General features: G+C 36.4%; 1 protein-coding gene across 7 annotated transcripts in view; it reads left to right on the top strand.

Moving 5' to 3' along the window:
- NAALADL2 (N-acetylated alpha-linked acidic dipeptidase like 2) overlaps nucleotides 1–23,659 on the top strand; it is a 1,576,761-nt gene that overhangs the window by 533,154 nt on the left and 1,019,948 nt on the right. The window lies entirely within an intron of this gene.

Raw genomic sequence — 23,659 nt, 5'->3', positions numbered from 1 at the left:
ACGGGTTCAATCTCTGGATTGGGAAAATCCTTGGAGAAGGAAATGGCAACCCACTCCAGTATTTTTGCCTGGGAAATCCCATGGACAAAGGAGCCTGGTGGGCCAATGTTCCATGGGGTTGCAAAAGAGTCAGACATGATTACATTGTGACTTAACAACTAAACACCAGCAAGTTAAGGATGGTGTTCTACTTGAATCTCATTTTATAGTAACTTCTTCTAACATATGTATGTGTGTGTGTGTGTGTGTATATATATATATATATTTGCAAAAGCACAAAATTAATAGGGATCTAGAAATTATAATAATTCTAGCAAACTTAAAAATAGAGATAGAATTTTTGCATCATTGCCATGTTATTGCTGCTTTTCATTTTCTGCCTTTCTTTTCCCATAATGATGGTAGGGCAGTAATTATTTATTTTGCAAAAACAATATACAGAAAAGCAATGCTGCATAATCTGATGTTGTGATTAATATATTCTGAGGGAAACTTCTCTAATTGTTGAAAGGCTAATTAATATTTTCTTAACTAAGATTAATTTAAGCCTAAGGGCGAGTGTTCACTGTCCACAATTTCAGAATACTGGGTGGGACTAGGGACAGAAACACTCTTATATGTGTGTTTCTTATTTCACAGAGATGGTGTTTTGGAACCAACTAGTTTTAGTCAACTAGTATCTTTTTTTAAAATACTATTTCTCCGTTTCAGGAAAATCAAGGGGTTTATTTACTTTGCATTCTATTTGTACATCAGAGAAGAATTAGTCCTCATAGTGGTCTTGATTGATTTAGAGTCCAAAATACCTATCCCCTGGGCACGGAATATATTCTTATAAATTTCATATGACTTCCTTCCTTTATGTAGAGTCATATACTTAATGTAGCTAATTTTTAAATAAAATAAAAAATAAATGAATTTGAGAATTGAGCAATTGTAATAAGAGCTACTTACATGATATGATTTCTAAACATCACTTGATAAAGTTAAACTCAAACAAGACTCTGATATAAAGGCTCATTTCAAAATGGAAACTGAACTATTATCAGGATTGTTTTGGCAAAACTTTAATCAGATTCCACATCATTTTAGGACCAAAAGTCCAATAGCTTTTGCTTCTCTCTTTGTTTTTAAATCATTTTCAAATGCTTTTCAAGAACAATGGAATGACCAAATCCATCTTGATGCCTGTTTTTACCAATTATTCTTGGTGAAACATAGTCACATCCATCTGTTATTAATTATGGAGCTTGAGAGAGGAATAGCTTGTAAGTGGGCAGAAGACAACTTGTAAGGGTGAGAAAAATGTTTGTCTTGATTGTGAAGATGATTTCATGGGTACATACATATGTCAAAACTGATTCGAATGTGCAGGCTAGTGTTCTTCATTTATATCCCCCAAAGGTGAAATTTTTGTTTACTTTTTACTTTTCATTTTTAAATCTATATAAAATCCCCCTATTGACTAATTGAAGTATAGTTGATTTACAGTGTTGTGTTAATTTTTGGTGTAAAGAACAGTGACTCAGATATATGTATGTGTGTATATACATATACATATTTATATATGTATAAATACATATAGTTATATATATATAAACATATTTTTCATATTATTTTCCCTTATGGGTTATTACAAATATTGAATATAGTTCCCTGTACTATACAGTAGGTCCTTGTTGGTTATTTTATATAAAATATTGTGTATATGTTAATCCCATCCTTATTTTTTTTTAATTAAAAAGAGATATTGATATAGAAATCTGGTTTAAAAAATGAAAATATATAGATGGCATACCCAAACACTTTATCATTAAGTTCAAGAGACATCAGTTCAGTTCACTCACTCAGTCTTGTCCGACTCTTTGCGACCCCATGAATCACAGCACGCCAGGCCTCCCTGTCCATCACCAACTCCCAGAGTTCACTCAAACTCACGTCCATCGAGTCGGTGATGCCATCCAGCCATCTCATCCTCTGTCGTCCCCTTTTCCTCCTGCCCTCAATCCCTCCCACCATCAGAGTCTTTTCCAGTGAGTTAACTCTTCGCATGAGGTGGCCAAAGTACTGGAGTTTCAGCTTTAGCATCATTTCTTCCAAAGAACACCCAGGGCTGATCTTCTTTAGAATGGACTGGTTGGGAACCCATGTATACCCGTGGCGGATACATGCTGATGTATGGCAAAACCAATACAATATTGTAAAGTAATTAGCCTCCAATTAAAATAAATAAATTTATATTTTAAAAAAATGGACTGGTTGGATCTCCTTGCAGTCCAAGGGACTTTCAAGAGTCTTCTCCAATAGACATAAAACCATTTAAATTGTCATTAAAATTTTAGCAATCTCAATGTCTGTACCTATTTCACTAGGGACTAGTAACAAGTCTTTTATCAAAAATTACCATCCCACAGCTCTCTTTGAGTAGTGCTGTTCTAGAAAAATGAATTAAAAATACAGCTGAAGTAGGGTCCATATTTCTCATGGATATTACAATTGGCATAAAAATGAAACAATTCCATAACTGTAGGACAGGCTATGGTTTGGTTCCAAAGGCATGATTTAGGGCTTATCAGCAGAAAATAAGATAAAGAACAGCAGGGTTTTGGGGGGCCATCTAGCTGGATTTCAAAATCAATTTCTTTCATTTTCCTCTTCTTAGTTTATAGCCAAGTTATCAAACTGTGTAGAGTCAGTTTGTCATAGGAGGAAATGATAAAAATAATATTCCCTCCATGACACTGTTTGTATCTCTCCTTGGCAACATGCATGTAGTAAGTATTCAATAAATATTTCTAAGCTGAATAAAAAGCCTGAAAAATTGCAGTTCTAGAGTTGCTAAGCAACTTGCCAGAATATAATAGTTACTAACTATCACTGATCTCCTGCTGGTTTATGATTTGTGTCGGAAGGCTGGTTTTGAAACCTTTTCCTATATGAGAATCATTTAATTTTAAAAATCTGAACTTGTATTATGGGCAAATATTTGAAAAATTCAGAGACAATTTCTCTTTATATGAGTATTTTAATTTGCAGTTTATTTTTATGCCACAGACAGATATTTGTTCCATAGATATACATCCTACTTTTTCTGGAGTAGAAAAATATTTCTAAATATATTTATATATGTATATTTCTTTAGAAATTATTTGCTATAATAAGTTCACTTAATATGTGTTAAATGTAATTTTCAGGTAATGTATTGTTTAAAGTAAAAACATATCATGTGTTTCTTGGGGTTTTGTATTTCCATAAAACAGGGATCTGAAAAGATCATGCAATATGTACCAGCACTAGATATAGAGGTCTCCAGTACTTTATTTATGTGTGTGTTAAGTCGCTTCAAGTCTGACTCTTTGTGACCCCACAGACTGTAGCCCGCCAGACTTCTCTGTCCATAAGATTCTCCAGGCAAGAGAACTGGAGTGGGTTGCCATTTCCTTCTCCAGGGGATCTTCCCAACCTACGGACGCACCTGTGTCTCCCGTCTCCTATATTGCCAGGTGGATTCTTTACCACTAGTGCCACCTAGGAAGCCAAACTTTATTTATAAGCAAGCCTTAATGAAAATCCTATGTATACTAAACCACATTTTCTAACATAATATCCTCATAACTAACTTACAAGGTCAAAATGGGTATTATCATGTTACAGAAAAAGAGGCTCACCAAAGCCATATTTCATGACGGATGGTAAATGCAAAAGGAGAGAGTCTCATTTAGATCTTTTTAATGCCACTTTTTTTTTTTTTTTTTGTCTGCTGCACTGCCTATTATCTGAGGTTCTTCCATATTTAACATTTTAATCCCAAATCTCTGAAGTTTGACAGCAGAATGAGTTACAAAACTTTTGTAGAAAAAAGTCACACATGCATGGTAAGTCATTTCAATTGTGTCCAACTCTGTGACCCTGTGGACTGTAGCCTGCCAGGCTCCTCTGTCCATGGATTCTTCAGGCAAGAATACTGGAGTGGGTTGCCATGCCCTCCTCCAAGGGATCTTCCTGACCCAAGGATCAAACTGGGGTCTCCTACAGTGCAGCCGGATTCTATACCGCTGAGCCACCAGGAAAGTTAAAGTCCCAGCGGCCCAAATTCCTTGGATTCACTGAAATTTGTGACATATATTCTTTAATAGAGTTCTCAAACCTTTGACACACTTGTACATCTAGACATTCAAGACTGAATAAATGGGTATTGAACATGGCTTGTTCTGTGATTGGAAGACCTAGCCTTAGAATTTCTGAAATTTATGAACAATGAGGATTTTATTTTTATTAGTTAAAAGAATGAATTAGAAGGTCTCTTGAAGACTTCCTCCTTACTCTGTAAATATTCTTCAGAATGAAATAAAAACATTGGTAGCAATTTCAAAAACTCTCTCTGGGTTGGTTCTGCCTGCATTTCTTGAATACTTTCCAGGTTTCCAAAACCTTGCAAGAAATTAAGCTACGGGTACTTCCTTTTTTACTTTAATGTTTATCAGTTGAGTTCCATTTTATAGAATTAGTTAATTACTGTTTATTTAGCTTAAACAAAAATTTTGACAAAAATTTCATTAATAGAACAAATAGTAAAGAGTGCAGATTCTAGTCACACTGCCTGGATTTGAATCCTGTTTTCTAATCCCTGCTGACTTCCCTGGTGGCTCAGATGGTAAAGCATCTGTCTACAATGCGGGAGACCCGGGTTCGATCCCTGGGTGGGGAAGATCCTCTGAAGAAGGAAATGGCAATCCACTTCAGTACCATTGCCTGGAAAATCCTATGGACAGAGGAACCAGGTAGGCAACAATCCATGGGGTCGCAAAGAGTCGGACATGACTGAGTGACTTCACTTCATTTCTAGTCCCTAGCTATGTCATTTGGGAAAAATAACTTTTGTATGTCTCAGTTTTTTTAATCTATTAAAAAGAGACAATAATAGTACCTATCTTATAGAGTTGTTTTAAGAATTAATTGGGGCAATATTTTATAAAACATTTAGGACAGCACATGGTATGGTATATAATAGTAATGTGTGTGTTATAATATGTAGTAACTTTTTTATTAGTCAGTTTCATTTACATGGATTTGAACCATGTGATTCTAATTTTTTTGTGATTCTAATTTTCTTTTCACACTAGTTGAACAAGAAAGTTAAGGGTGAGGGAAGAAAGAATTGTATCAGGAAAGGAGAGAGGGGAAAAAGTGAGGGTGGAAGGAAGGAAGAAGGAAGATGGAAAGGAGATAGGTATGAAATTAGGAGTACACTTAAGTCTTTTCTAGTTCTAACAAGTTTTTACATGCAGTGTAAACTCTACACTCTTGCAGTTTTATATCTATTCACATTGAATATGTAGATATTTCTTAGCAAGGTGATTTGCTACTGCAGTTTATGGACTTAATAAAAATAAACATTTAAAAGTTGTGAAGATAGAACTGTCAATTACATAACCCTTCACCTCAGCTCAAAATCATATAAAATCCCTGATATAGAACTGTGCTTAAATGGAGTAATTGCCACGTGCACAGACAGAACATCATAACTTATCACAGTACGTTTACCTCTAGAAGGGTCAAATGTATAATTTCCCTAACACGTGATGCCGACTTCTCTATGTGATACTCATTTTGACCAGATTGTAGGTTAAAAGAAACTCTGAACATTTTCTTCTTTCAAATGCAACATGAATACTTTCTTTGTACATGATTGCATATTAAGTTAGCCCAACTCTTGCAAGGGGAAATTTATAAGGCTTCCCAGAAAAGCAGAGTTGAAGATTACTATTTAATGGTTTCACTTTGATCAAATTTATAGGCATAATCTGAATATGACCTTTTTCTAAGATTAACAATACCTTTCTTAAATACTGATTATGGTAAGGAATGGTGGTGTTGAAATTTAAAGTTTTAAAAATTCCCTGGGAGATACTGTTCTCAAGAACAGATATAAGCAAGATGTGGAATAGAATGGAATGGAAATGGGATTTAGGTAATGGAATTTAGGAATGATGTTAATGACTCTCCTTTACAATTTTATTGTTCTTAGAAAAAGTCTTAAAACTTTTAAATCATATTTCCTTTAGTGTTCTAGTTTCCAGAGTTTTTTGGATTTATCATTGCAGATAAATAGTAATATATGATATATATGATAAATATATAGGGCTTCCTAGGTGGCTCAGTAGTAAAGAAGAGATACAAGAGACATGGGTTCAATCCCTGGATTGGGAAGAACCCCAGAAGGAAGAAATGGCAACCCACTCTAGTATTTTGGCCTGGACATCCATGGACAGAGGAGTCTAGAGGGCTATAGTCCGTGGGGTCATAAAGAGTAGGACATGACTAAAAAGCTGAACACATACATGATAAATATATTTATATGTTTATATATATGTACACACACACATACAAACACACACACACACACACACACACATTATGGGCTTCCCTGGTGGGTCAGTAGTAAGGAATCCACCTGCCTATGCAGAAGACATGGGTTCTATCTATGGGTGGAGAAGATCCCCTGAGAAGGAAATGGTAATCAACCTATTCCAGTATTCTTGTTTAGGAAATCTCATGGACAGAGAGGCCTGATGGACTACAGTCCATAGGGATGCAAAAGAGTCAAACATGACTTAGCGATTAAGCAACAAACAAATATATATGTATTCTGCTGTCAGTTGCCTCTAAGTCATTAAAGGCAAACCCTGGAGATATGGGTTCAGTTCCAGTTCAGTTCAGTTCAGTTTCTCAGTAGTGTCTGACTCTTTGTGACCCCATGTAGTGCAGCATTCCAGGCTTCCCTGTCCATCACCAACTCCCGGAGCTTACTCAAACTCATGTCCATCAAGTTGGTGATGCCATCCAACCATCTCATCCAATGTTGTCCCCCTTCTCCTCCCACCTTTATCCTTCCCAGCATCAGGGTCTTTTCCAGTGAGTCAGTTCTTTGCATCAGGATGCCAAAGTATTGGAGTTTCAGCTTAAGCATCAGTCCTTCCAATGAATATTCAGGATTGATTTCCTTTAGGATTGACTGGTTGAATCTCCCTGCAGTCCAAGGGACTCTCAAGAGTCTTCTCCAACACCACAGTTCAAAAGCATCAATTCTTTGGTGCTCAGCTTTCTTTATAGTCCAATTCTCACATCCATCCATGACTACTGAAAAAACAATAGTTTCAACTAGATGGACTTTGTTGGCAAAGTAATGTCTCTGCTTTTTAATATGCTGTCTAGGTTAGTCATAGCTTTTCTTCCAAGGAGTAAGTGTCTTTTAATTTCATGGCTGCAATCACCATCTGCAGTGATTGTGGACCCCAAAATAATAAAGTCTCTCACTGTTTCCATTGCTTCCCCATCTATTTGCCATGAAGTGATGGGATGGGATGCCATGATCTTAGTTTTCTGAATGTTGAGTTTTAAGCCAAATTTTCCACTCTCCTCTTTCACTTCTTTCATCAAGAGGCTCTTTAGTTCTTCTTCACTTTCTGCCATAAGGGTGGTGTCATCTACATATCTGACATTATTGATATTTCTCCCAGCAGTCTTGATTCCAGCTTGTGCTTCATCCAGCTCAGCATTTCACATGATGTACTCTGCTTATTAGTTAAATAAGCAGGGTGATCATATAAAGCCTTGATGTATTCCTTTCAGGATTTGGAACCAGTCTGTTGTTCCATGTCCAGTTGTAACTGTTGCTTCTTGACCTGCATACAGATTTATCTGTATGGAAATACAGAGAGAAGGCATGGCAGGTGGTCTGCTATTCCCATCTCTTTCAGAATTTTCCACAGTTTATTGTGATCCACACAGTCAAGGGCTTTGGCGTAGTCAATAAAGCTGAAGTAGACATTTTTCTGGAACTCTCTCACTTTTGTGATGATCCAACAGATGGTGGCAATTTGATCTTTGGTTCTTCTGCCTTTTCTAAATCCAGCTTGAACATCTGGAGGTTCACAGATCATGTACTGTTGAAGCCTGGCTTGGAGAATTTTGAACATTATTTTGCTTGCATGTAAGGTGAGTGCAGTTGTTTGAACATTCTTTGGCATTGACTTTGTTTGGGATTGGAATGAAAACTGACCTTTTCCGGTCCTGTGGCCCGTGTTGAGTTTTCCAAATTTGCTGACATATTGAGTGTAGCACTTTCACAGCATCATCTTTTAGGATTTGAAATAGCTCAAGTGGAATTCCATCACCTCCACTAGCTTTGTTCATAGTGATGCTTCCTAAGGCCCACTTGATTTCACATTCCAGGATGTCTGACTCTAGGTGAGTGATCACAACATTGTGATTATCTGGGTTATGAAGATCCTTTTTTTTTTTTTTTTTTTTTACAGTTCTTCTGTGTATTCTTGGCACCTCTTCTTAATATTTTCTGCTTCTGTTAGGTCCATACCATTTCTGTCCTTTATTGATCCCATCTTTGCATGAAATGTTCCCTTTGTATCTCTAATTTTTTTGAAGAAATCTCTAGTCTTTCCCATTGTATTCTTTTCCTCTATTTCTTTGCACTGATCACTGAGGAAGGCTTTCTTACCTCTCCTTGCTATTCTTTGGAGCTCTGCATTCAAATGGGTATATCTTTCCTTTTCTCCTTTGTCTTTCACTTCTCCCCTTTTCTCAGCTATTTGTAAGGCATCCTCAGACAACCAGTTGGCCTTTTGGCATTTCTTTTTCTTTGGGATGGTCTTGATCACTGCCTCTTGTACAATGTCACGAACCTCCATCCTTAGTTCTTTAGGCTCTCTGTCTATCAGATCTGATCCCTTGAATCTATTTGTCACTTTCAATGTATGATCATAAGGGGTTTGATTTCAGTCATACCTGAATAGTCTAGTGGTTTTCCCTGCACTCTTCAATTTAAATCTGAATTTGGCAATAAGGAGATCATGATCTGAGCCACAGACAGCTCCCAGTCTTGTTTTTGCTGACTGCATAGAGCTTCTCCATCTTTGGCTACAAAGAATATAATCAAACTCACTACAATAATGAAAATATCCCAATAAAGCAAGCCACATGCATATTTGGTTTCACAGTGCATATAAAAGTTTATACTCTGCTATAGTTTATTAATTGTGCAATAACATTATATATATCTATATATATATATACCTTAATTAAAAAGTACTAACCATCATCTGAGCCTTCATTGAGTTGCTATTTTTATTCTGGCTTGATGGGAGAAATGCAGTTTTTGTTGGCTTGATGTTAGAGGCTACTGACTGATTACATAGTTGTTGCTGAAAGCTGGGGTAGCTGTTTTTAAAATCAGACAGCAATGAAATTTCCTTATCCACTGACTCTTCCTTTCAAAAAAATTTCTCTATAGCATGCAATGCTGTTGATAACATTTTATGTGTAGTAGAACTTCTTCCTAAATAGGAATCAATTTTCTCGCACCCTGCCACTGCTTTATAAAAGAACTAAGCTTATGTAATATTTTAAATTATTTGTTGTTATTTCAATAATCTTCACTGTATGTTCACTAGCAGTAGATTCCATTTCAAGAGACCACTTTCTTTGCTCATCCATAAGAAAAAACTTCTCATTTATTAGCATTTTGTCATGATAATTCAGAGGAGGCAATGGCACCCCACTCCAGTACTCTTTCCTGGAAAATCCCATGGGTGGAGGAGCCTGGTGGGCTGCAGTCCATGGGGTCCCTAAGAGTCGGACATGACTGAGCGACTTCACTTTCTCTTTTCACCTTCATGCATTGGAGAAGGAAATGGCAACCCACTCCAGTGTTCTTGCGTGGAGAATCCCAGGGACAGGGGAGCCTGGTGGGCTGCCATCTATGAGGTCGCACAGAGTCGGACACGACTGAAGCGACTTAGCAGCAGCAGCATAATTCAGCAATTCAGTCTCATCTTCAGGCTCCACTTCTAATTATGGTTCTTTTGCAATTTTTTCACATCTGCAGATATTTCCTCCACTAAAGTATTGAACCTCTCATCCACAAGTTTTGGAATTAGCTTCTTTCAAGCTCATGTTAAAGTTGATATTTTGTCTTCTTCCCATGAATCATGCCTGTTCTTAATGGCATCTATAATGGTGAATCCTTTTCAAAAGGTTTTTAATTTTCTTTGCCCAGATCCTACATCCAGCAGAGAAATAACTACTTATAGTAGCTATAACCTTACAAAATATATTTCTTAAGTAATAAAACTTAAAATTTAAATTTACTCTTTGATCCAAGGGCTTCAGAATATGCTGTGTTAGCAGGCTTGGAAACAACACTAATCCCATATACATCTCCATCTTGGGTAACCAGGTGCATTGTCAATGAGCAGTTATATTTTGAAAGGGATCTTTTTATCTGAGTAGTAGATTTCAAAAGTGGATTTAAAATTTTCAGTAAACCATGTTGTACAGATGACATATGTGCTATCATCCACACTTTATTTTTCCATTTATAGAGCACAGACAGAGTTGATTTAGCATAATTCTTAAGGGCTCTAGGATTTTTGGAATAGTGAATGAACATTGGCTTCAACTTAAAGTCACCAGAAGCATTAGTCACTAGCAAGAGAGTCAGTCTGTCTTTTAAAGTTTTGAAGCCAGGCATTGACCTCCTCTCTAGCTATGAAAACCCTGGATGGCATCTTTTTTTCTACTTTGAAAACCTATTATTTAGTGTAGTCACCTTCATTAGTTATCTTTTGCCATTCAGTTGATCAGTTGTGTCCAACTCTTTGCAACTCCATGGATTGCAGCACACTAGGCTTCCCTGTCTTTTACCATCTCCTGGAGCTTGCTCAAATTCATGTCCATTGAGTTGGTGATGCCATCCAACCATCTCATCCTCTCTCTTCTTCTGGATAACTTGCTATAGTATCTACATTAGCACTTGCTGCTTCACCTTGCACTTTTATGTTATAGAGATAGCTTCTCTCCTTAAACCCCATGAACCATTCTCTGCTATCTTCAGACTTGTCTTCTGCAGGCTTCTCATCTTTCCCAGTCTTCATAGAAATGAAGAGAGTTAGGGACGTACTCATGTTTAGGCTTTGATTTAAGGGAATGTTAGGGTGGTAAAGCATCTGCCTACAATGCAGGAGACCCAGATTCAATCCCTGGGTTGGGAGGATCTCCTGGAAAAGGAAATAGCAACCCACTCCAGTATTCTTGCCTGGAAAATCCCATGGATGGAAGAGCCTAGTAGGCTACAGTCCACGGGGTCGCAAAGGGTTGGACAAGACTGAGCGACTTTCTTTCACTTTTCACTTTAGGGTGGCTTGATCTTTTAATCCAGATCACTAAAACTTTCTCCATATCAGCAATAATTACTGATGTAACTGTTTTGCTCTCCTATAATTTATGTGTTCAGTAGAGTAGCATTTTTAGTTTCCTTCAAAAAATTTTCCTTTGCATTCACAACTTGCTATTTTGGTTCAAGAGTCCTTGTTTGCTTTCTCATTAAGCTTAAACATGTCTAGCTTTTGATTAAAGTGAGAGACATGAGGCTCTTCTTTTCACTTCAACTCTTAGAGGTCATTGTAGGGTTATTAACTGGCCTAATGTCAAGATTGTTCTATCTTAGGCAGCAGGGAGGCTTATGAAGATGAAGAAAGATGAGGAAATGTCAAGTCAGGACACACACAACATTTATAGATTCAATTTGGTGTCTTATACGGGAGCAGTTCAAGGCACACCAAAATATCTGATCTGATCTGAACATCAAAGGTCACTGATCACAGACCACCATAACAAATATAATATTTAAATTATTGTGAGAATTACCAATGTGATATAGAGACACATGTAAGTAAATGCTGTTGAATAAATAGTACCAATAGATTTGCTCATTGTAAGATTGCCACAAACCTTCAATTTGTAAAAATTACAGTATCTGCAAAGTGCAATGAAAGGAGATATGCCTGTATTATAAAGATTTGTATTGAGTTTTATTTGCCAATAATATATTTTATTTTGGCAAACTGCCATTTTAATAACTGTTACTCATTTTTTATGTATCTATATAGATGTAAATATAGCTCTGGAATGCTATTTTTATTTTGATGTATTTATATTTAATTAGACATCTGCCACTTTTGACATATGGGACTTGACATATTATTGGTTTTTGCCAACTCAACTAAACTTCAACTAAATTTAATTCTTTAAAAAATATATAGATTATTTTTGGGTTTCCTAAAATGTCATTGGAGTTTGCATGCACACATTCATGGTCATAGGTTCCCATGTAGAGATCTATTTTTTAATGACCTAAATTTATCAAAGTTACTGAATATATCAAAGTCATTGGATATATTTATCTCCTTTGCTGTTTTAATTATTGTCACTGCTCAACAATCATTCCTGAGTGCCTTAAAACAATAATAACATTTTATATTACCTCTCATGGTTTTTGTGGGTCAGCAGTTTAGAGAGGGTGTAGCAGAAATGGCTTTTCTTCTCTTCATCATGTCAGAGGTTTCAGTTGGAAAGACTTGATGGTTGGGGTGACTCAACAGCTGGAGGCTGGATCATCCAGAGGTATTTTCACTGGTATGTTTGACAGTCGATGCTGGGAGTCCTGACCTGGGCTGTCAGTTGGAATATTTATACATGGTCTCTTCCTGTGGGCTTCCTCGCAGCATGGCAGCAAGATTCTGGAAGCAAATGTCCCCAGAAAGCCTGTTGAAGTTTTACTGCCTTTTATTACCCAGCCTCAGAACTCATATAATGTCATTTCTGCCATTTTTACAAGTCTTACCTATTTCAAGGAATGGAAAGAGTTGTCATTGACACTACTTGTCAATAGTAGGAGTGTCAAAATCACATTGTAAGATGAGCATGGGTGATATTAAATGTTTTTATAGCCATCACTGGAAAATACATTCTCTATATTGATAGTAAAAAAAAAAAGTTCATAATCAGCCATAATTGGCTCTTAATGTATTTTGCACTGCACTGATTTTTATTCTATCAATAATCTTGGAATCTGGACCAGAACCAACATCTCAAATGAACCATGGCATCAACATACAATGCCACTGCTTTGTACCTTTTACAGAGGGTGCTAGTATCACCTTACAATTCATTGTACACATGATCATTGTTCTGTCCTTTAGAACCTGGCCCAAAAAAGCAAATAAAACAATGCTTAGCTATAGTAGCTAAGCAGTCAACAGAAAGAAATGTCTCATTGCTACCCAGAAGAACTGTGGAACAACCGTAGTACTAATTTGTACCAAATAATAGCATATTGTTATAGCTGCCCCACTCACACATTTTGTGGGCTCCTCTTTGTGCATTGGTCTTGAGTAGAAATTCTCAAATTATTATCCCTTGACCTCTTCAGAATCACTGAGCGCAAGGGTCGGCCATCTACAGCTGATAGACTAATTTTTGCCCAGAGTCTGTATAGCCCAATTTACTATAATAGTTTTTACATATTTTAAGATGTGTAAAAATCAAAACAAAACAAAACAAAACAAAAAAAAACAAGACAAGACAAGACAAAGATAAATGTGACAGAGAACACCGAAACTTAAAGTATTTATTCTTACAATATTTATTTATTATAAGATTCTTTAAAGAGAAAAGCTTGTTGGTTTTCTGATCTAGCATACTTGATTAAAATGAAATTTCCTGTTTTACCACGGACTTACTGAATCTGAATTATGGGGGAAAAGAGTATATTTTGGGAACATGAATCTTTGAAAAGTTCCCCTGAAAATTTTTGTATATCTGCTAAGTTTTGAAAACCACTCATTTTGATTGTCTACAAATACTTGGAAACATGCTTGGTTTGGCTAATTTAATTAACTGATTTTTATTATTATATTTTGCTATATAAAAAATCTGGGAGATGCCATGGACAGAGGAGCCTGGCAAGCTACAGTCCATGGGGTTGCAAGAGTTGGAGAAAATTTAGTAACTAAACCACCACCACCATGAAACTGTTCATTACATTGGGTTTTGTTGTATGATAGCCAAAAAACATTGAGTCGGAAAGTAATTGAATATTCTTTTCTTGAGAGCAAAGATCCTTTTAAAGTTTGGTGTTTGACGTTTTCGACATTTTTCTAATGTAGTATTCTTGAAGACTATAAATCCCTTTTTAAGTTACTTGTAAATTCTAGAAAGTATTTCCTTAAATATCAAGGTTGTGCACAACTTTGTTTTTTTGTCAACCGCATGGGCAGTATGCTGCTATAAAGGATTAAACTGTACTGTATTCCTTATGTGGCATACTTAGCAGTTATTAGGGCTTCCCTGGTAGCTCAGAGGATAAAGTGTCTGCCTGCAATGCGGGAGACCAGGGTTCCATCCCTGGGTCAGGAAGATCCCCTGGAGAAGGAAATGGCAAACCACTCCAGTACTCTTGCCTGGAAAATCCCACAGATGGAGAAAACTGGTCCATCCATGGCTACAGTTCATGAGGTCGCAAAGAGTTGGACATAACTGAGTGACTTCACTTTCTTTCTTTAGCAGTTATTAAGTGACGTTGTAGAAAAATAATTAAAAAAATGAAAAATGGGCCTAAAGAAAGTAAAATTTAAGCATTTTATAAAACAATGTATAACATACTGTCATTTCTGTCAAATAGCTGTATATTTATGTTTCTGTATCTCTTCATCCATCTATGTATCTATCTACTTATGTATCTACATGCCTCTCTATTTAATAACTATAAGATAGAAAGATATAGAAAGGATATTAAGACAAAGAATAGGATATACCAATGTGTTAATAGTGAACTTGCCAGTTTTATACATCTTCATTTTTCTACTGTAATAAATAAGAAGAATGCTACATGAAAAAATAAAATAATGTTTAAAATCTCAAATTTTATAATTTCCTGATCTGAAGACTTTAAAACCTCTATTTTATAGAAAGTCTTCAAAATGGGTAAAAATATATCTTAACAAGTCACTTTCAGTTGAGGTGTGAATGTGATTTTCAGAAATCACTGAAATGTCTGAAGTATGCATGACTGAAACCTCTAAGGTAATAATGATTATCTTTTCCAATTAGGACAACAATCTAGGGTCAACTTTCTAAATGCTTTACTAAGTATCAGTTTTCAAGCTGATATTATGAATCAATATGCTAACATGTTTGACCCAGTTGAGATGACCAAATAAAAAGGGAAAAAGTACAGATTGGATTCATTGTCTCTAAGGCTGTGGAAGGAAATTATACTTGAAAGGGTATTTCATGCTGATACTAATAAAGTGTCTCTGTTCTCCTTCCCTTCTCCTTATAAATTTTTTTTCTTCAGTTGATAGTGGATGTTAAGGCTACATATCTCAACATAAAGCAGAGTTTTAGGTAATAAAACAAAATTGCACTTAAGTAGCTTTTCTTTTTCTTTTAACTTTGGTGTGAAGATATCTTTTAAGTGCTGTAATCAAAATATTGTGTTAACATCTTTGTTACCTCAAAGTATCTAGCAAAAATGCTGCAAAATATTTTTAAAGTATTTGCTAGCTGTTATCTTTCTATTATCACATTCTTTTTTCCCTAGTTTCTTCTTCTTTAGAACTAGTGATGTCTAGTAACAACCCAGATTGCTCCAAAGCCTTATTGCTTGTTATTCTTGGATTCAAACATTTTGTTGCAAGCATATCAAACTATTTTTAATTTTTTGAATTTAAGATCATTTTTCACAATCCTATGTCTTTCATCAGACTTTTTCTCAAATGCACTTCCCATATTTAATTCTTTTAGCAAACTCAGAGTTGTCTGCAGGGCCCAAAATCAAACTCTTTTTTTTTTTTTTTTTGGTGTGAAGTTTTCTTGTTTAGATTCTTCAAATGTTATTTCTTTGGTATCACAGATCCCCCAGATCCTGCTTTGTGGTACCGCTATTATATTCAATAATTTGTCCCCCTCTGGCATGATACTTACCATGCTACATTGCACTGGTTTTCTCTATAAGATTTGAAAACAGTCTTTGTCTTCTGTACATGGACTCTCTAGCACTGAACACCTCAAATGCACCCTGTAAATGCTTATTTTACCAGTGAATCAATGTTTTCCATCATAGCTCTTTTTGCATTAAACATTCTGAGCTGATATACAATTCTCAGACTACAGTTCAAGCCAATTGTTTCATCCCCACATTTTAAATAGAAAATGCCTGTGACAGTAATTTCCATATCATCTCAGAGATAATTTAATGAAGAATAAAGCCAGGGGTATTTGAACCTAAATATTGAGTTTGATAGGCTCATTTATTGTGGCTGAGCCACACTTTACTGGAAATGATGAGCTCTGGCCTCAATGGAGAGGGAAATGGAGACATACACAAGTAGTAGACAGGAGTATTTTGATTGAAACATAATTTTGGGAGGACATTAAGAAGGCTGCTGAGGTGGTTGTATTTGTATCCACTGTATTTAACTTTCTGAGTTGGAACCCTACTGTGTTGCTTGTAAAAGTGATAGTTATACAGCTTCTGCTAAATATTTCAGTCTAGGTCTGGGAATAAGGATGTCTGTCTGGTATCAGGTTTAGCCAGTAAGTAGCAGAACCATATGTCTCTGATTGGTTGGTACTGTCCCAGTTTACACTTGAAGTAGGTCATTTGATGATTTTTAGTCATGTTAGTGCCTCCCCCTTTCATTCTCAAAAGTGTCTTTAGTGAGGATGATAAATAATATATCACATTACATGAGAAATAAAGGAATAAAAAAGAAAAAAAAAAAGAAATGAGTCATCTCCTAAGGGGAGATTAATAATAGATCATAATAGTACGAGACAATATTCATTGAATGCTGCCAAATATATTTTCACATTTAATCCTTACAACAACCCTGTGGAAAGTTACTCTTATTATAATGATTCCATTCTTACAGAAGTAGAAAGTGAGGCACAAAAATGTTCAGAAATATGTGAAGCCAAATAGCTAATAAGCAGAAAAGGTAAGATTCAAATGTAATCTGGTTTCAGAATTTGTAAGGTCAAATGTTATGCCACACTACCTCCTGGTTAAAAAGGGGGAAAAAAAAAAAAGTATGTGGAGAAGCAGATTATTAGGACGCGTATCATTCTTCTTTTCTTCTGGTCCCATCTTTTCCTCCTTCCTTCCTCCCTCCATCCCTTGCTTCCTTCCTTCCATAAAGGTTTATTAAGTATCTGTTATGTGTCAGGCACTGTCCTAGGCACTAGAACCACATCAGAAAGCAAAACAAAATCACCACACCTAGGGAGTTTGTGTTTCAGGAATTGGATATTTCTACTGTGTTTTCATGGTGCCATTTTGCAAATATTTTGATCAAAGTCAATGTTGTTGTTCAGTCACTATGTCATGTCTGACTCTTTGTGACCCAATGGACTGCAGCACACCAGGCTCCTCTGTCCTACACTATACCCCAGAGTATGCTCAAATTCCTGTCCACTGAGTCAGTGATGCTATCTATACATATCATCCTCTGCTACCCTCTTCTCCTTTTGCTTCAATTTTTCCCAGCATCAGTGTCTTTTCCAATGAGTCAGCTCTTTGCATCAGGTGGCCAAAAATTATAGAGCTTCGGTGTCAGTCATTCCAATGAATATTCAGGGTCAATTTCCTTTAGGATTGACTGGTTTGATCTTCTTTCAGTCCAGGAAACCCTCAAGAGTCTTCTCCAGTACCAATCCCAAAGTCAGTATTAATTCCTGTGTATAATGGGAAACAACAAAAATAAGTTTGGTTGGTGATTAGGGTGGAAGGAGTCAGCCATGAATGTACTACACATCATGGATGAACAATATCCGTTCCCATAAGCCTTGGCTTTGGGCAGTCTTTTAATTCAGGAAACCTTTATGGAGTGCCCATTGGATGCCAGGCTCTCTGGTGAGCTTTCTTCTGGAACAGGTTACCACGTCACTCTCACAACAGCAAGAAGAGAGCTGTATCTCTGCTCTATGTTTCTATTATTTTTAAGTGGAATTAATCCTATGATGTATAAACAGAATGAACCATTTTCTAATTATTTTCTTTTCTTGATCAACACCAAACATAAACAGACATATACACTTTGTCCCCAGTGGCCAGGTTTCAGGGATATTAAAGTACTTAAAGCTAAATTATTAACAAGCCTTTAACTCTCTTACACAATCACGTTTGGAGAAAAGCTCTCAGGTAGAATTGTAATGTCATGGTTCCTTGGAGTCTATTTAGATATGGCCTTGGCATATCCTACCAGGGGCTTTGACCCCATTAGATGTGGTCCATTTAGCAACAGTCCTATTTGCAATGTCCCTTCCAGCACATGCCCTGAAGGGGATCAAGCTCTCTGTCGTAATCATGCAGTTTGAGTGTGTACTGCGAAACAAATAAATAAGACATTGGAGAATTGTACTGAACCTGACACGCAATGTTTGGGACATTTTAATTACCAAAAAAATTTAGTAGTTTTCCACTCCCACTACTTTTAAACCATTTGGGAAATATTATGCAGATGTAACTTGAATGCAACTGTTTGTAGCTCCATTAAAGGTTAAATTTGCATAAGAATTAATTCATTAAATGGAAGCTGTACTATATTGAGGATGCATTATATTGTGATTGACCAAAACTCCATTTTGTTAATTAACAATGGGACTTAGTCACATTTAGATAATACTGGTAAATAGGTATCAGGAGACCCTATCAAAGAAAATGGAGGAGGTCAAGCCATCTGGATACTAACTTTTTGGTTAAGTTTGTAGTCTTGAAAGTGAAAGTTGCTCAGTTGTGGCCAACTCTTTGTGACCCCCTGGACTGTAACCTGCCAGGCTTTTCTGTCCATGGAATTCTCCAGGCCATTCCCTTCTCCAGGGGATCTTCCCAACCCAGAAATCAAACCCAGGTCTCCCACATTGTAGGCAGATTCTTTACTTTCTGAGCCACCAGGGAAGCCATGGTTTGTAGGACAATAGTGAAATATAGTTTCTGGTATATTTGTTCTCTTATTATAATAGGATATAATACAGTATATTCAGTAAATAATCACCTGAATGAAATTTAAAGACCATAAAGATCCAAGAACACAATCGAGAAGTTAAAATCATATGAATGTGCAGATTTGCCTAGCACAGTGTGAATGGGAGAGTTGATGACCTGAGTGACAGTTGTCACTCATTTGTCACTGAGCAGTTCATAAAACATTTATACATGTAATGAAAGTTTGTCTAACGTAAGAGCTGCAGTATGTGTCTCAGGAGAATTCATTGAATTTGTATATTCAGTTGTGGTGAGTGTTGATTTCTGAAATTTCTATATCCATTAACAATATCATACTATTTATCTTTTTTTAAAGACTCTTCATAAAAATACTCCATGAATCTAAATGTAATTCAAAGAGTAAAATTCATTGCCTTTATAAAATGTATTGGAAACATTTTTTTCTTTTAGAAAAGATTGAAATGGTCATTCGAGTAATGAGAATGGTACAGTGAAAAATGATGACCTCCATAGACCATCAATTTTGCCATTGTCTTCTATTTATACATAACCTTTCCTTGAAATAAAACTACAAATATAATTCACTACAGATTTTAAAAGGTGGCAAGTGTAGCATATCAGGAGATGCTACCAATTTCCACAGTTATTTTAAAAACAATCATTTTCACATTTAGTGCCAAATAAAACAAGTTTGAATCCGGTTTCCAGTCTGATTTTCTCACTGAAGACCCTGAGGGTTTCTCATTGTTCTAAAACAACAGATGTCTTTTGGAATATTCTCTTCAAGTTTACCCTTAAGTTCTGAAAAGCAGTGAAGGATTTGAAGATCTAATAAGGAATTTACTTAGGGATCAGCCACTTCTTGGTCTTCCATTCCCTATAGAAAACAGATGAGGATAGCATTCAAACAGAGACAATGACCGAAGAAATACTGCCTGGTTGACTTATACATGCCTTTGCTAGAGAGAGTGGTATGTGGACAAGAGTGGAAAAGTCAAATAGAGAAAAACAAAGCTACTAGAGCCTAAGGCAACGAGCTTCTGAGGCAGGTTGCTCTGGAGGACAACAGTCAGTTTGTTTTGTCCAGTGTCTGTCCCACTTTAGTGAGCACCCCCATTCTTACTTGGAGAATTCCATGGACAGAGGAATCTGGCGGGTTATAGCCCATGGGCTCTCAAAGAGTGGGACACAACTGAGCGACCAACACTTTCACATTCACTTTTTCACTCCCTGAACTGCGATCCTTTTCCACTGGAGGTCCTGACGAAGTAGGATGAGAGGAGAGTCCTCTGACACAGTTTCAAAGTTGAAAAAGGATCTAAGGATTCACATGAGGATTAACAAGGTGACCTTAGTGTTATCTGTGTCCTACTCTTTGCGACCCCACAGACTACAGCCTGCCAGGCTCCTCCATCCCCGGGATTCTCCAGGCAAGAATACTGGAGTGGGTTGCCATTCCCTTCTCCAGGCAATCTTCCCGACCTAGGGATGGAACCTAGGTCTTTCTGCACTGCAGGCAGATTCTTTGCCATCTGAACCACAGTGCAGGGTAATATTTGATAGCAGTTCTCTGGAATCAAAGGGGAATTTATACCTCTTCTCAGCAAAAGCTGTTTTTCCTTTTTGAGGTTTGAGCTTTATTGGTTCTCATCAGTTTTGCTCATTTTTTCTTTCTGTAGCTTCATGCTCTGTGGTGTCTCTCTCTGCTCTGTTACTTTACATGTAAAGGACATCTAATAGGTTTTTGCTGATGTTGTTATTTTGCTAATAATATCAGCTTAGGCCACAGAATAGAAGTAACATATGTCCTTTCCTCTTTCTAAAGAATGGTATTAGTCTCAGAAGCTGGACCTCCGAAGAGAGGGCTCAGGTAACCCTGAGACTTGACAGCCAGGTGGGAGAGATGTCAACCTTTTCTCACCGTTTCTTCTCACCTCTATGTTGTGAGAGCAGGAAACAGCACAGGGAGTCTGAAGCAGACAAGGAGAGAGGACCAAGAGAATGAAAAAGTCAGATCAAGTCTCTCCTTCTCTCTGCTGCCAGCTAAGAAAAGGCCAGACCTCAGCTAGGGAAAGGCAAGAAGCTTGTAATAGTTTGTGAGACACATGTTTTGGTTTTGATTAGACTGGACTTTTTGATACCAGAAAAAGTTGCTTATACAATTCTTTTTGGGAGCGAAGTCAGAGTGACAATGACTTTTATTTATTATTATTACTTTTAAATTTTATTTTTATTTTATATTAGGGTATAGTTGATTTATAATGTGTTAGTTTCAGGTGTATAGCAAAGTGATTCAGTTATACATACACATATATCCATTCTTTTTTAGATTTTTTTCTCATATAGCTTATTATAGAGTTCTCTGTGCTATACAGTAATTCCTTGTTGATTATCTATTTTATATATAGTAATGTGTATATGTTAATAACAACCTCCTAATTTACCCCTCCCCCCACCTTTCCCCTTGGGTAACTATGTTTGTTTGTGAAGTCTGCCAGTCTGTTTGATAAATAAATTCATTTGTAGCATCTTTTTATATTCCACAGGTAAGTGATGTCATATGATATTTGTTTTTCTTTGTCTGACTTCACTTAGTATAGAAGCCAGGAAGGAAGACCCAACAGTAAGTTTTAAACTGGTGAAATAAAGTTATTATTTGATTCCATCTATATGAGTTCAACCCAAGAAATATGCTATTGGTCAGTGTAATATTTCATTCTTTGATTTTTTTTTAGGGTTGCTTTGGAATCTTTAATGAATGGCATGTTAATTTTAAGAAGTGACAGATCAGTTGTTACTGTTGCTTAGTCGCTAAATTGTGTTCAGCTCTTTGCAACCCCATGGACTGTAGCCCTCCAGGCTCCTCTGATGGTGGAATTACACAGGCAGGCAAGATAGTGGAGTGGGTTGCCATTTCCTTTTCCAGGGAATCTTCCTGACCCAGAGATTAAACCTGCATCTCCTGCTTGGCAGGCGGAATTTTTACCACTGAGCCACCTGGGATAGATAAATAATTTCATTCTATTGGATGTTTTCACGGTGAAAAGATGAATATGGAAATTCAACTTGAATAAGCATGACTTTGCAGATCAGTGTGTCTAAATTAGATCAATGGGGAGAAAGAAAGGTAGAAAGTCTAGGATTTTATCTCTGTCTGATTAATTCATGCCCCAATTTGTAAAGTCTGCATCAACTTTGACAAAGCTAATTTCCCCATTGCATATGCGGCTTGCTAATGTAGTTACCTTTCTCTGGGACATCTTTTAGCTCCCTGACATGTGAAAAACACCTATTCATCTTGTGTATCACACCGTCTATGTAACCTTTTGCCATACCACAGTCTGCTCTCTCTCCCAGATAGAACTGACTGCTTGCTGTTCATTTCAACACTGAACGCTTTTCAGACTTTTCTGAGTCCCTTTATTGCAGTTGTTTATTTAGAAGTCTGCTTTTGTCTAATTAATGTGTGAGCTCCTTGCGGCAGAGACTTTGCCATTTTTATACTTGTATTCCTAAAATATCATGCTTTGGATATACTAGATGCTCAACAAGTATTTATTGAATAAATTAAGGAATATTTTCAGAGAATGGCCTTGTTTCCAAATTGAGAAGAGACTGGGTAGGTGGTCCAAAGTGTCAGGAATATCAAGCAAGGGAGGATAAGATTCAGGTATTATTGCCCAGAGACTCCAAAATTTGTTACATGATTGCCTTTTTCAATCCCCCAGAGTTAAAGATTTTATTACTTCATTATTTATTGAAATTTAAATGGAGTGATTCAGTTACTAACTGCATGTGCATGCAAATCTGCAAATCGATTTATCTTTAGTTTGTTTTTCCTCAGTGAACCTATGATTTGAAACAATGTAGCATTCTGTAGTTGAAATCACACAACTGCTACATTTGTATATTTCTTTTGTTCATTATTTTCTGTTTCTCCTTGTATTACAAACAGATTAATACGTTTGTTGAAACAGGGATAAATTTTAATTCTTGATGAGTCACCTCAATATTTAGACTACTTGTGTTCAATCAGTGTGAAGTTGGTGAAGACCATGTTTACAGTCACAGTAAATTTAATTATATCAATTGTTGCTTGTAGATAGTATGATTGCTTATATTCAGTTTGTTATATGAGACATTTGTAAGCACTTAGCAGTGCAATCAATCGTTTATGCAATAACTATCTTTCAAAAAGTAATTACTTTCAAAGTATTGGTGTATTCTCGTACAATATAACACATAATCTTCTACTTGTGTTTTGATGCTGAAAAAAAGGTCCAATTCAGAAAATTATAAAATGAATTTGGTGGACATCTGCCTTGAGACTGTGACAACAATTGCTTAAAAATTATTTCATGATAGTATACTTAGTGACATTGGAATACACCTTAGTTTGTGGCAACCAGGCCAATTTTCAACTGTTTTTGCAGAAGTATATGTGTTTATTCAAGACTCAGAGACTCAGCTGGCATGATGTTATTGGTAAACTGAGAGCTATTCACAGGGCTATTTAGGAGCATGCACCACCTGAAAATAGACATTGTAAATGTCTGAAATTCAATAAAAATAGATCTTAATCTTAGAATTTATTTTGTAGGTAAAACAGATTCTGTTTGTGCATTGTGCTGCCTGCTGCACATAGGTCCTAGAAATATACAACTGGCAATTGTTCCAAGGAATTACATCACAGAGGGCATCATCGTAGCAATTCCCATACTTTAACAAGCTTGCTGGACATGATACACTGGAGAATCCCTCTGCTGGATGATTCATTGTATTTCCTGGCATACA

This window comes from Bos javanicus, chromosome 1 (genome assembly GCF_032452875.1).
Source record: "Bos javanicus breed banteng chromosome 1, ARS-OSU_banteng_1.0, whole genome shotgun sequence".
NCBI classification, from domain to species: domain Eukaryota; kingdom Metazoa; phylum Chordata; class Mammalia; order Artiodactyla; family Bovidae; genus Bos; species Bos javanicus.
The sequence above is the reverse complement of the archived record's forward strand: the minus strand, read 5'-3'. Positions and strand labels throughout refer to the sequence as shown.